The sequence below is a fragment of the Streptopelia decaocto genome (genome assembly GCF_964273445.1).
Source record: "Streptopelia decaocto genome assembly, chromosome: 7".
Lineage (NCBI taxonomy): Eukaryota > Metazoa > Chordata > Aves > Columbiformes > Columbidae > Streptopelia > Streptopelia decaocto.
The window spans coordinates 12,546,307-12,561,498 of NC_138661.1; the positions used below are offsets into that span (position 1 = coordinate 12,546,307).

At 39.6% G+C, this 15,192-nt stretch overlaps 1 long non-coding RNA gene across 2 annotated transcripts in view; it reads left to right on the forward strand.

The window, feature by feature from the left end:
• The first annotated feature begins 6,748 nt into the window (after positions 1-6,748).
• LOC309442610 overlaps positions 6,749-15,192 on the forward strand; it is a 36,720-nt gene continuing 28,276 nt past the window's right edge. For both annotated transcript variants that reach the window (XR_014184640.1, XR_014184641.1), the window contains exons 1-3: positions 6,749-6,861; positions 7,743-7,882; positions 9,598-9,751. This is a non-coding gene — a long non-coding RNA (uncharacterized lncRNA). The remainder of the gene's footprint in view (positions 6,862-7,742; positions 7,883-9,597; positions 9,752-15,192) is intronic.

Genomic DNA, 15,192 nt, shown 5'->3' on the forward strand with positions numbered 1-15,192 from the left:
TGATATTCAAAGTAGAGTCAGTCAATGGAACTTAAAGTTTTTGGCTTAAATCAGTGATGACTGAGGTCTGTTGACTTTAATGAATTTATGTCTGTGTAGATGAGTGTTGGAATTATATAAGTGCAGAAAATGTCTCTTCATTTTGTAGGCTCTGGAAATGTTGTTGGCGTAAACCACTGGAACAAACTACCGAGGAGAGAAGTGAATTCTCTCTCTCTTTCTTGACATTTCTAAATAAGACTAAATGCCTTTATGGAAGATATATTTTATTCAAACAGAAATGTTATGGCTCAGTGCAAAAGTACCTGGATGAAACTCTGTGGCCTGTGTTATACAGTCAGATGTCTTTTTGGATGTCAAAATCTAGTGGTCTTCAAAGTTTTCTTTTTCTTACTTTTTGCATTCTCATGTTGTTTGTTATATTTGCTACTTCTTAACTAAGACTGTAGACTTTTGGGGAGCCAAAAGCCTTTCTAGAAAATTGCCTGCAGAAGGACTGTAGAGAAGCTAGTAAGTGGTTGAGGGCTACCTTCCAGCTGACAGTATTTCTGAATAGTTATTTACATACTGAGGCACTGAAACAAGAAGTCATTCTCAAAAGAATGTGGATGTCACTGTAACATGCTTAAGACATATTTAATTGTAGGAGACATAACAGACAATAGTCATTAGACATGGAGCATCATTAGTGTTCAGTGCTAACAGTTTGAGGCGACTTTCAAGTTCTACTTCTCAAAAGCTATTCGTGCTTTTTTTTTTTTTTTTGCAGTTGCAGTCATGCATTGCAGTGTCAGGTAATAGTTGGTTCTGAATTTATAACTTATCCTTGCAACACTGAACTTGACTTTCACATATTTTTTCGGAGATGAAAGCTTAGTTGCTGGCACAGAAGAAAACAGTCTCCTGAAATAAATGTCTGGACTTAACATCCATCCTCAAACTGGATCAGTTCAGCATTGGCTAGATACCATTTGTAACCAATCTGCTAATGAAACAGTGATAGAGTGACTACTTTCCTTGAGTTAAATAACTGAAACCAAGACTTAGGGTCTGTCCTCAGTGCATATGCATCGATCTGTAAATAGAGTTGATCACATTTCTACAAGGAGTTATTTCAACAAATATACAGTTGTCTGTGCAGATCTAAATACAGTCTGAGGGGAAGGAAAGGAGAGACTTTACATTTCTCCTGACCTTTAGGAAAGAGGTTATGTCACATAGGATAGGGATAATTTAAATGCTCCAGAAATGCACTAGCTATGGATGCACTTTCCAATGAAAGACTGGGATTGATGCCCTAGAGCATGTATTCTTCACTGATGCCATTTCAAGATGGTGAAGTAAAAGGCTTTGCTAATGTAATACTTAGAGGTGCTCTCTTTGATAAGCGAGTGCAAAATTCTAAATGTTTGTGATGAACTGTCGGAGCTGTTATTGCTAGATGATAACGTAGCTCAGAAAAACAAAACAAAACAAAAACCAAAAACAAACCCAAAACCAAACGACCTAGGAGGAACTGGAATATGCTAAACAACAGTGTTTTAAAACCAATACTTAATAAAAATGGTTTCCATAGGAACTCAAGTGCACGAGAACTGACAAGGTTTTTTAAGGACATTATGACTGGCGTATAATAGCAATAATAATAGTTCTTGTATCATCCTTATGTATGCTGTGTGTGTTTTGATTTCCTGATATAATTTTCAGATTAAAACCTGGATTGTATCTTTTAATTTCAAATATACCTCTTCATACCAACCCCTTAAATTTTTGATAATTCATTCTTATTATTTACATAAATTTTCTTAAACAGAATTACAGACTGAAAAATTTGAGATTTGCTTGTACCAGCAAAGAATCTTCTTGTTGCAGATTCCAGCTTGAATCCAGGCCAGGCCAGCAGAGGAAGTATTTTAGAGCTCGTAAGAAAACATCAGATGTGCTGATAAGAAATTGGATGTGTGGATGGAACCATGATCACCCTCCAGTACATTTTCCAGTCACCTATTACTGATCAGAGCCTGGGACACTTGACATCATCTCAGTATCTAGTTCCTACTTATGATGGATCACTTCTGACTTCTAGATTGTACTCAGTAAGCTGGCAATTATTCTTCATTCTGCCAGCACATGCATGATATCACAATTTGCAGCCTTATTAGCTGTCTCATTTCTAATCACAGAATGTTAGGGATTGGAAGGGACCTCGAAAGGTCATCCAGTCCAATCCCCCTGCTGGAGCAGGAACACTTAGATGAAGTTACACAGAAATGTGTCCAGGTGGGTTTTGAATGTCTCCAGAGAAGGAGACTCCACAACCCCCCTGTGCAGCCTGTTCCAGTGCTCTGTTATCCTCACTGTGAAGAAGTTTCTTCTCAAATTTAAGTGGAACCTCCTGTGTTCCAGTTTGAACCCATTACCCATTGTCTTATCACTGGTTGTCACCGAGAAGACCCTGGCTCCATCCTCCTGACACTCATCCTTTATATATTTGTAAACATTAATAAGGTCACCCCTCAGCCTCTTCCAAGCTAAAGAGACCCAGCTCCCTCAGCCTTTCCTCATAAGGGAGATGCTCCATTCCCTTAATCATCTTTGTTGCCCTGCGCTGGACTCTCTCCAGCAGTTCCCTGTCCTTCTTGAACTGAGGGGCCCAGAACTGGACACAATATTACAGATATGGTCTCATCAGGGCTGAGTAAAGGGGAAGGAGAACCACTCTCAAGCTACTAACCACCCCCCTTCTAATACACCCCATGATGCCATTGGCCTTCTTGGCCACAAGGGCACAGTGCTGGCTCATGGTCATCCTCTTTTGCTTCTGTATTGGCATTCACCTGGACTCCTTTTATTTGCTTCATTATTCCTCTACATGTTCTTGGATAAAATGTAGTATACTGTAATTTATAGTGGTGCTGATTCCTTTATGGGTCTGAGGCAGGCAGGAGTGAGAAAGTCCTTTCAGGTTGTCCAGCCTGCTAGGAGACAGACTGATCCATCGTCAGTATTGGTAGCTGGTCTGGAATTGGGCTTATGAGATCTTCTGGTCCAGCCAAGCCTCTGGCAAGGTTGAGTGTCTCCATCTTGCCTACCTACGATTTCTTCTCTCTCTCCCCTTACCTGCACAGATGACTCTATCCGGGGTATGTATATTTAGTGATGTCACATTTACTAATTGGTATATAGCATGTTTTTCCTCAATGATCTATTTAAGGATCTCTTGTATGTCTGCCCTTCCACAGCAGTGCAGAAAGTACCATATTATTCTTCAGACGGTGGAGCTGTACATGCTAGTACAACTAGCAAAACAGTTCTTCAACAGAAGTGATTCTCAAATATAATTCCAAAGTCCTTGTCTCCTAATGGTGTAGATTTCCTTTGGAACTTCCCCTTAAAGAGAAATTATTTGGTTTGTCAGTGTGACAGACCTATTTAATAATAAAAGCCACTGGAAGTAAACATCATTTATTTTATTGGCATTTCTACACATTGAACTGTAGGGGGAGGTAAGGTCAGAAGTTGAATATACAAGGCAACAATTGACAAAGTAATGTACAGCATTTGTTTGGTGTCCAGCCAAGGATTTGCAGTGCTTTTAAAATGGTAAAGCACATAGCAAATATTTGATGTGCCAAACCACAGAAGACGGTTGATGATGGTTATGGAGTGGAAGAGACTCTCTAAGTAGTCCCTGTAGTGTATTTACTAAACTGTACATTTTGCACATGCTATTTATTATGCTGCTAGCAATGTGTTTGTAGTCCTTTTTTTCACATAGTATATTATCATGAACAGAGACCCAGTGGGAGAGTTTTACTTGTTGTGAAATGAGAGTTATGCTTCTTGCTGTACCCTTCCTTCCGTAAAAATCAAGTTAGCATTTTCAGGAATGAACAATGGAGAAGTGTTTTATTACCATATAGAAGATTGTTCTGGAAACAAAATTAGACATAAGAACATTAAAAAAAAATAAGTAAAAAAGCTGAAACAAAAACCAACAGTGACACCTCAAACCCAGAGAGAATTGTGCTAATTAAGAAATTGAAGAAAGCTCATGTATTAAACTTCTCCTGTTCTCTATTAATTTGTTTCCATATTTCTCTTTTCATTTTACCACCACCACCACCACCACCACCACCACCATTCATTTATTTTGCATTGCTTTTTCTCATCCTGACATGTCTACAGTTCATCTTCTGCTCTGATGAAAACATGCCCTGGCTAGCTGCAAACTCCCCAGCTCAGTTGCCATGACCAATGCAGTTGCACCAAGCCAGAGCTCAGCATATGCCAGACACTTCTGCAGGTTGGAATGCAACTTTTGTGCTTCTGCTAATTTGCAAACTGGATGTTACATCACTGTGGTGTGAAGGCAACTGAGAAGGGCTTCCTGGGGGCTGCCACTGTGTTTTGTTGTCCAACTGTCTGATCCTCAGGACAAGAGGTGACTTTGCATTTGTTTTGTGTGTGGTCTGAGCAGGAGCAGGACTGAGTACTTGCCATATGAAGCTAGCCTTCCTTTTCAAAACTATCTGCAAGATATCCTGACATTTTACGTCTTTTTTTTTTTTTGTCTTTTTTTTTTTTTTTTTTCTTGTAGCATAGACTGGATGATCTTTTAGGTTCTGTTCTGTTTTTGCTTGCACTGGTAGACCTAAGTAAACCAGTCAAATTCAGTTACAGGGGAGTGTAATGTGTTTATAGTGTCACCCTCAAAAACAAAACAGAAAAAGAAGCCTGTCTGGCAGTGCCTGATTTGAATTATTACAGAGATATCTCAGTGCTAAATGTGGACCAGTTTCCAGTGTAAAAAGAGCCCACAAGACTGAGACTTCTTCAAGAACTTGGGCTGCTACTTGACTTTGAGCTCGTGAGTATCCTGTTTAAAGGTGGGACTCTCACTTGCTTAATGTTAAACATGTGTGTGTTTGTCAGGCTGAAGTCTGCAACTTTCTTCTCAAGGCATCTACAATTTACTGTGTGCATTTGCTAAGCAGCTTTAAACAATGCACCTTTATTCTGTTTACAGCAGCTACGGATCCATTTCTCTGTGTTTGTGGAAATCTGCATTTGGCATTTTCAGAGATGCCTGAGCCAAGCTCAAACCTCAGTGTTTGGATATGGGGTGATGGTAGACACATGTCTTGTCAGTTCCACAGTTTTGTTATTTTTTAAATGTATTTGATTATACACTGGGCTTATATAATGAAAACAAAGCTTTCATTAGTCTGGTTTGGGAGGGGCTGTGGTTGAAGATGGGGGAGAGGAATGACAGAAAAGGATCATGGGGAGGGAAGCAGGGCGGGATGAAGGAAGACAAACAACCAATGGTGCTACAGCAAGTGAGGGGAAAAATTCTGGAGGCAGCATTTCAGAGATGAATGATTAAGAGCTGGCTCTCTCCCAGCTTCTTTGGAGAAGTCAAGAAGTGACTTGGTGATCCAGACATGTGTTCCGCAGTCTGGGCTGCAGGTACTTTTCTGCCTGCGCATGAGGCTGAGTAGCCTGAGCAAGAGGCTTTAGGAGCCTGGCAGGCTTGGGGTTTAACCTTGTAAAGGCTCCTTCCCTCTCACACTTGCAGTTTCCCAGGTGGTAGGAAGAGGATACCAGATCCCTCCTGTTGGTGGGAGAGGAAATAAAGGGGCTAGAGGATCAAACTGAATGGAAAATGGTAGTCCCTTTAAGACTGCATTTTAAATTAAATTTGAATAAATTAGTTTTGATACTATGTTTTTATAGTTTCATAGCATCATGACATCTGATCAACTGACAAGCAGGGGTGCACAAAGCCTATCCATATTCTTCTTTGTTAAGGATGTATTTCACAAATCAGAAATTGAAACACTGAGTAATTACAGTGTCTGGATCTCAGCCAGGCAGAGTCTGGGACAGAGTGGCTGACAAATTACATCTGTTCTGTGCCTTCTCTACAGGACCTCTTCTCAGATTAGGAGCAGTAGTGAACTTGACCAAAATGGAGATAATATATGGTGATATGCAAAGCATGTGAGGAAAATGGGCTGGAGTTTTCATGAGCCTGAAAAGGCAGAGAACCTAAACTGCAAGGAAAATATCTCTCTCTAAAGATGAAGGGCAGAATTCTCAATTGATGTACATCTCTGTAACTTGGCATCAATGAAACTATGCTGATTTACACCAGCTGAAAAATCTGGAAGGGAACAATGCACTTTTTGTTTAATTTTTATGTGCTTCTCAGACCATCCGTCACATTCAGTTGCAGAAGAATTGCATTTGGTAAATGTTTAGTCTTGATTTTTTTTTTCCTGAAATGGGAAGTGAATTAAATGAAGACAGAATAAGGCAACTTTATTATTAGAGATAGCTGAAAATTTGAAAAAAAAAAAAAGTCAAGTAATGTATTTGACATAATAACAAAATATGGGCAAATGCATTATTTCTTAAAAGAATTGTTAATAGAAATTCAGAGAAGTAGCTTGTTCTGGATATGATTAGAGTTACAAAGAGCTGGCTGTGTAAAACTGTCTGGCTAATTAATCTCTTTCATAGTATAGGTTACATAGCCTCTGTCCGTTGCACCTTTATCATCCACTGCCATCACTGAGTGCTGAATGTCATTGGAAGACCCAAGAGCCAAGGATTATCAGTTCATTTTTGGGGACCGAAATGGAATTTGGAGTGCTGTCTGTCTCTACCTGCTGAGGTCATTTTGCTGCAGTGGTTGAATCAACACACCAGTCCTGCTGGTTACCCTTTATTAATGGCTTGTGCTGAAGAGACAGTGGTAGAGTGGTGGTTTGATCAGAGACAGGAGCACTGTGCCAAAGCACTATAAATGATTTATGGACTGAGGTCCAGGCTCACCCAAAGGAACAAGTGATTGTAAGTGGCTCCTTTTGATTTCTACCTAAGTCTGTTGTCAAAGGTGGAGGGGAAGAACAGACGATGCCAAACCGCTGGCTGCTGCATGTGCAGGCAAGTGTTAGACTGCAAATAGAGCTGGAAAAATCACTGCAAAGTGTTGGCCCAGGCATCAGCATTGGCACGGAGCAGGAAATGACTGGTGCCAGCAAAAGTTTTGGAGCAGGTCATTTCCCCAGTGGACCAAGGGATTGGATTGAAACTCTGGGACTTCCCATTTAGGAGTTGTTCTGCTGCTGGGAATACACATATTAAATGACCATTATTTGAGCCTAACAGTAGATTACAGTCCAACATGTACTGCCTTTAAAAAAACAGTTTTTCAGGGGTGCTGCAGTTAATGTGGGAAAAGTATTCCTAAAATATTATTCTCAAGACTATCAGCCAGGCTGTACAAACCACCCTTTCAGTCAATGGTAAATAGCTGTGTTGGAAATGCACTTCCTCTTTCATAGACAATTTTGCAATTTCTAATTATTATATTTTGCACCCCAAATCAGAAAAGAAAACAGGTATGTGATGTCTTCAACAAGATATGGGCTAAAAATCCCATAACTTGTTCTGGAAGAGTCCCAGTGAATTTGGAAACACTGAAGAAGCCAGGTTTACCTCCCAGGTGGCATGGCTGGGACAAATAGCTGTGGAGTCCAGGGAGCAGACCACCTTGCTTCTCAGCAGGGCAGGTAGGGCAGGGCTGTGGTGGACCAGCCACCAACCATCAACATCAGGGAATGCCCAGTCTAAAACAGGTTCACCTAGTGTGCACATCAGGTTAACCCAGTGTGAACTGCAGTAGGAGAGGAAATACCACTGAGCACAAATTTAAATCCATTTTCTTCCAGGACAGGGGACTGATGGTAGAAAAACAAGGAGATTTGATGGCAAAACACTTTGTGAAGAAAATCAAAGAGAAATGATCAGCTCTGGCTTCTGATGATGGGCAAGCAAGATTTGAGTGTGCACTTTATTTGACCTACAAACTGTAAGTGGAATGTGCATTTTCTTTTGCAAGTGTGGTAGGCAATTTAGTGTTATGCCCTTTACCAAGAGAGGCAGTGAGGTTCAGCTGAGGTGAGAGTGGGGAGTTTCTTCCCATCACATAGTAGTCCAAGTGAATAAATATTATGTGTGTTGTGCGGGTACATGGTAGTACACTGAATGTTGCTCACATGGCTTTAGAGGTGTTCAGTCTGATTCAGTGGCTACCCAACCTGTTTAGTGCCAGAGACCTATATAACAGTATGCTGCTCTTGGACACATGGTTCCTGAAAACATAAATCCGTGTGTGTGGTTACTGCACAACCAGGATCTGACTCATTGCTTCGCAAAGCACTTTTGGTTGCTTTGGAAACATGATGATATGCACTATACAAACCCAGTAACCATGCTACTCCAGGAACATTTTACTATCGCAGAGTTGTCAAGAAAACTTTATTCTCAGTTATCCACACCATAGCCACTAGGAACTTCATGTGACAACCGAAGCAGGATCCTCTAGCTCCAAAGACTCCAAATCCATCCCGTTGGTGTTCCAGCTGATGGGGAGCTCTTAAAAAGTGTTAGCAGCATATAGTCCACAGCAGAGTATTGCACAGTTTTCTTTCCATACGGTAGGGGGTGGTAAAATACTCAGAGACTACATGTGCAAGGAGAGAGCACCAAATAGTAGAGCAACTGAATGGAAAACAAACAAAATGTCTATTTTTAAACTGAGCTAAATCCATATAATGTTAAATGGGGAACCTTTTGAGTCCTTGTAAAACAAATTCCTTAAGTGTTTGAATGATGTTATTTAAATGTGTAATGACTTGGCCTATTAAAAAACAAAACCAAAACCAAAACTCAAAAACCAACATATTAATTGACACACTTTCAGGATGAAAGTATTAAGCATTTTAATTGTGCTCTGCATGTTTAGGATGCAAACAAAAGTGCTCATTGTAAACCTGCCAATTAAATTAGCTGCCAATAAGGAAAGGAGACGTGCCTGTGGCTTTCTTTGGGTGAGCTGAGGTCATGTCTACAACTAGTGCACAGGTTCTTAAAGAAGTTTTGCATCTGAGTGCATGAAAATCCCAGGCAATACTCCACTTTTTCTATTAAAAGTATATAAAGGCCTTTTTTATTTTTTCTTTTAGAAAAATATATTTAACACTTAAAGAAGGTGAAATGCTCTCTGAGGCCTAAGTACTAAGAACCCAGTTACAGGACTGCTCTTGAGCTTCTGAGTACTGTACATAACCATGATCTAGTCCAACAGGCCGCTCATAAGCCATTGAGGAAACTCAGGAGAAGCTGATGGGAATAGTTACGATTTTCTAGTCAAGGAACAGTTTAGAACTTCACTGTTTCACAGCTTAGAGTTTTGAAGTAACAATTTCATTTCTATTGAGTTATTGTCTGCATATTTCTGTAGTACCATTTAACAATACAAAATATTTCAATAACATCATGTTTCTTTTCCAAACAGTGCAGAAAAGACAGATTTTTCATTTTCTTAAGGATTTCATAGAAATTCATGACCTGTGGAATTGGTTTCTAGTAATGTTCTTCCATCAGCTGAGCCCGATAAGACCTAAATCCCAGCTCACTTATTCCAGTGTATGTTGAGAGCAATCTGAATGACTAACACACAAAGCACACTGGCATAGAGAGCTGTGAAGAGCTGAAAATCTGTCTAGATGTTCTCTGTTGCAGGAGGAAAGCTGTATTTAAATCCATATGTGAAATGGAAGATTCTTGTTTTACATTTCTGCAAAGGATTTAAAAAGTTAGATCTAAATAATGTATTTCAATCTCATCTGCTGGGGCTTCATAGGAAGATTCAGAAGAAGATATGGAAGTACTTTTGGTGAGTGCATACTGAACCTGTGTTATATAAGACTTTGAATTTTAGTGGTAACTATTACTAAAGTTTCTGAAGTAAATAAAAAAAAAAAAAAACAACCTGTAAGACAAATCTACTTTATCTTCAAGAATCTCCAGCTATCACTCACATTTTCTTGCCAAATGTGTCATTTCTCTTAGCAACGATATAGATGGCTTTAACAAGTATTTTTAACCTGTGAAAGAAAGTCACAGAACTGACTTCTGAAATCTGAAGTTCTGTTCAGATACCTAAGGGCTGGATTCAGTGACAAATTGCTTATTTTCCTGACAAGACCCTGGAATGTGTTCTTGCAGGGCATGCTGAGTGTTTCAGTGTAAGTGGTTTGGATGGATTTTTGTCTTTCCAGTTGAATCTGGCTTTACTTTTTTTCTACTATTATAAATTATTGTATGTGTGATAGAGTGCACACACACATCTTAGGGAAAAACGTTAATTCTACAGAGAAAGAGGCTGATGCAAAGATAACATTAGTTATATATATATATTTCTCTGTAATTCATCCACATTTTAAAGTTACATTGTCACCTGAGTTAGCATGGAGTAATTGCTAGATGGCATCCTGGTAGCCATAGTTTCAATAAGCAATTTCCAAAATTTTGCTTGCAGTTTTACCTACAGACAATGTGTAGTGCAGTCTTTAGTGCTTTTTAAAATCCCTTTGAAAGCAGACATTTCTAGGATGGCAGAGATACTTAGTTGGTATTATCCAGTCAGAGTAAAAGACTGGTCAGTCTTTTACAACCACCTTGTCAGTTGTTTCCATCATCACTGTGGGATGTACAGGGCAGAATAATGTGGCAACATAGCTGAATCTGGCTGTATATGTGCCACAACTCTGTTGCTGAACATAATATACCTCTTTTCCACCTAATGAGTAAAGACACAGATAACACTTGAGGTTCTCACATCCCACTCTATCTCATCTTTTGATTGCCTACCGAGCGCTCAAAGTGCAAACTAACCTCTGAATTTGATATACCAGATCCTAGTATCTCATTCAAACCAAGTCTTTTTAAGGCACATTAATAGCAATTAATAGCAATATCAGTCAAATACTTTCTTTACTTCCAATGTTTATTTAATCAAGTGGGTCAGGCAGACTTCCACATTGTGAAATCACATTGCTAGTGTAATCTTTTAAGCCTTCCACAGCATCCTGTCTCCTTCAAGACCCTCTCTTAGATGGTGAGTTTCGTGGGACAACCATTATCTTTATTTATGGCTTGTTCTGTATTTAACACTATTTCAGTGTTTAAAGGTTAGTCATAAACATTGGCCAATGTGTTTATAATAAGAGTTTTGCCTGGCCTGGTGCCTTAATACTGTTCTTTAACTTCTCTTTAATATTTTGGAAGAGTCCTTTTAATAGCCACTACTGTTTAATTCACCAATTCTTTAACTTTATTCTGGAGTACTGGTTTTCAGACAGTAGATTGGATTAAAATTTGGTTTAATTTATTTATTTATTTTTTGTTTTGTGTTTTAAGGTTTGAAAAGCTCATCTTGTAAGATACTTACCTGGCCATCAGGAGTGGAAGAGAGAATGCATTCACTTTACCTGTAGGGCACTTTTGTATAGGTAACCTTATGGTTAGATTTGAAATATGAAAAAAAAAAGTCTTGAGAACCTTTTTTAATATCAGATCCATATGACTATCAGGAATAAGAATGCTGAATATCTTTAATTTTCTGTAGGAACTGGCAAAAAGTAGGGCTAGGGTTTCAGAAAGGAAGGCTGTATCAAGTCCGATGTATTGCTGGATTCAGAAGGTGGCTGGTATAGTCATAAACAAATGTTTTATTTTCAGTATTCCTGGACACACCTTCCATTTAAGGAAGGTTTGGGGTAAGGCTAAGGAACTGGAAAAAAATGTGTCAGAGAGAGTAGTATGGCGTAGGCAGGAGCATATGCTTCATATTAGGTATTCCAGTACAGATTCATCCTCACTCTACAGTGCATGATAATTTTAGGGCTAGGGCTTGAGTCAGGTTTTCAGAAAAGAAGGTAGGAAGCCTTTTTATTCTTGCATCCTGCGAGGCTGGCAGAGCTAGGATGAAAGTTTGCATAATTGGGAACAAATACCTTGTATTTGGATTTACTATATAAATTGGTCACTTTGAATTAGTAAATATTAGGGCTAGGTTTATGGTATCATTATGATCTAAAAGAGGGAGGCTTCATCACCCAAGCAAATTGTTGGGTTATTTAACACCAACAGAGAATAGAAAGAATGTTCTTTGCTAATGAATCTCAATCCATTTTTCTTCATGAAATAGTCACTTGGTTACATTTAAGTTTTTGGTTAAAAACATGAGTAGAATTGAGGAGAAAATGCTCAACAGAGCCTAGCTTGTCTCTGGGTCTGCAATGACTTCAAGGGTAAGAAACACGTTAGTATTATGAAGGGCAAATGCTGTTATTCAGATTTCTTATGGAGTTTGTTCACCTGAGTGGGAAGGGTGGAAGTGTAGAAAGACTGTTGGTGATGATACAGCTGGTGCCCTAAATGCATTTTAGCAGCAAGAACTAGTTCACAGCTCATATATTAAGTAGAGTTATAGCTGAGGTTTATCTCATGTTTGGGGAAGGAAAAGGTTTGACCTGAAGGTTTAGATGAGGAATGATACAAACAGCTGATATTTCGTGTTCACAGTTTCCTGTAAGGATTAGTTTTACAATTACATTTCAGGTTAGGTAGAACTAATTTAACTTCTGAGTGTAGAAAATAAAACTTGAAGAAGTCAATGTCCTGTTGGATTCTTCATGATCATCAGGGATAAGAACACCTGTTTCACTAAATTTGTGATAGGTTTTGCTGTAGCTATTGGTTACGTGGCTGTAATCATAACCGTGATTGTGTAAGGACTTGGGAACTCAAACTCATTGTTTTGAAGATGCTATTAGATTCCATAGTGCTGGTTTTGGTATAGTTGCTTACAGAAGAAATAATGAACAGCAATATATGATATTCACCAGAGGATTCTAGAGAAACTTGGGAGCTGGATTACTGTTCTGTGTAAAAATTTGTTCTGAAGAACAAGCGGACACAGGAATGAATATTGTATGGTGGCAGAGAATCAACATGGATTTGTAAAGGTGGAGTCATGCCTCACAAATCTAGTAACATTCTTCGGAGAAGCCAATAAGCTTGTGGATAAAGGGATTATGATTGATATAACCTACTTGGTTTATAACTTTCCAAAATCTTTTAAAGTATCTAAGAAGTCAGAAGATAAAGAAAAAGACAGAAGTCAGCAATAAATGGTCAGTTTTCACAGAGGAAGGAGGTTACCAGTGAAATTTCAGCGGGATTTATCTTGGGGCCTGCAATGTTGCCAATATTAATAAATGGTCTGGAAATAAGAGGAAGAAAATCTTGAAGTATCTTAGTTTGCTGGCAATACTAAGTTGTTTTGAATAGAATCATAGAATCACAGAATCACAGAATTCTTTGGATTGGAAAGGACCTTTAAAGTTCATCTAGTCCAACAGCCTGTAATGAGCAGTGACATCTTCAACTAGATCAGCCCCATCCAGCCTGGCCTTGATTGTTTCCAGGGATGGGGCATCTACCACCTATCTGTGCAACCTGGGCCAGTATTTTACCACCCTCATAATAAAAAATTTCTTCCTCATGTTTAGTCTAAATCTCCTCTCTTTTAGTTTAAAACCATTGCCTCTTGTCCTATCACAACAGGCCCTGCTAAAAAGTCTGTCCCCATCTTTCTTATAAACCCCCTTTAAGTATTGAAAGGCAACACTAAGGTCTTCCTGGAGCCTTCCTGAGGCTGGAGAACCCCAACTGTCTCAGCCTTTCCTCACAGGAGAGGTGTTCCAGCGTCCTGATCATTTTCATGGTCCTGGACCTGCTCCAATAGGTCCTTATCTTTCTGAGGTCCTTACCTTATCTGAGGACTCCAGAACTGGATGCAGTACTGCAGATGGAGTGTTAGGAGGGCAGAGGGGCAGAATCATCTCCCTTGACCCGCTGGCCACAATTCCTTTGATGCAGCTAAGGATACAGTTCACTTTCTGGGCTGCAAGCACACATTGCCAGGTCATGTTGAGCTTCTCACCAACCAACACCCTCATGTCCTTCTTGGTAGGGCTGCTCTCAATCCTTTCATCCCCCAGCCTGTAATGATACTGCAGGTTGTTCCAACCCATGTGCAGGACTTTGCACTTGGCCTTGTTGAACCTCATGAAGTTCACACAGGCATGTCTCTTGAGCTCGTCCAGGTCCCTCTGGATGGCATCCCATCCTTCAGGCATGTCAGCAACACCATTCGGCTTGGTATCATCTGAAAACTTGCTGAGGGTGCACTCAATTCCACTGCCTGTGTCATTGATGAAGATATTAAACACTACTGGTCCCAATATGGACCCCCGATGGACACCACTTGTCACTGATTTCCAGATGGACATTGAGGCATTGACCGCTATCCTCTAGATGGAACTGTCCAGCCAGCTCCTCATCCACTGAACAGTCCATCCATCAAATCCGTATCTCTCCAGTTGCATGAGAAGGATGTTGTGGGGGACCACAACAAAGCCCTTACAGAAGTCCAGACAGATGACATCTGTAGACTCTTAACTCTGTTCTTCCTTTTTCATGAAAGATGTAGGGGTATCCCTTGGTACAGGTGAGAATTTATTCCATGCCTCAGTGTTACCCTGTCGTCGTTATACCATGGCAAATTTAACTCCATCCAGACCTCTGTCTTTACTTGTGGAAGATAGCTTTATCTGTGGGATAACAACAGTCAGACATGCTTTCTCAGTGTAAATCTGGAAAGACCACAAGACGGAAGTGAATTGTAGAAAAGAATGTCAGCAGCTTCTTGTTCCAGTGAATCCCAGACTATGTTCACTGTCACCTTTTTACTTCAGATAAATTTGATTTTGATGTCTCAGTTTGATTTTTTTATTGTCTGGGACCACTGTTGAAGAACAAAGCCATTGTATCTTCTGCCACATGCTTTTTTGAGCAAATAGGAAGCACCTGTGCACTAGGATTACTTTGATGATAATGACACCTTCAAATTCCAATGTCTTTTGGCTTTTCTAATGTCAGAAGTTTGCAGGAGAAAATACTTCGAAGACATGATGATTTCTTGGTTTGGGGGAACTAAGGTGTTGAAGACAGCAGAGCACAAAACTCTTCTTAAAAATATCTAAAGGCTGTTTTTCCTTGCGAGATTCAGCTTCTTAATTCATACTCCTGACAATGAGTTCTAGGTCTCTGTTCTCTTATAGGAGCTTTTTGTATTTTGGATGCATGAAGCTTCGTTGCAGTGTTTTGCAAACACAGTAGAAAGTGGTGATAGTGTCAGATGGATGCCCTGTGATTTGCAGCAGCACAGGAGTGATGATCTTGTATTTAGTATCAAACAATAGCTCC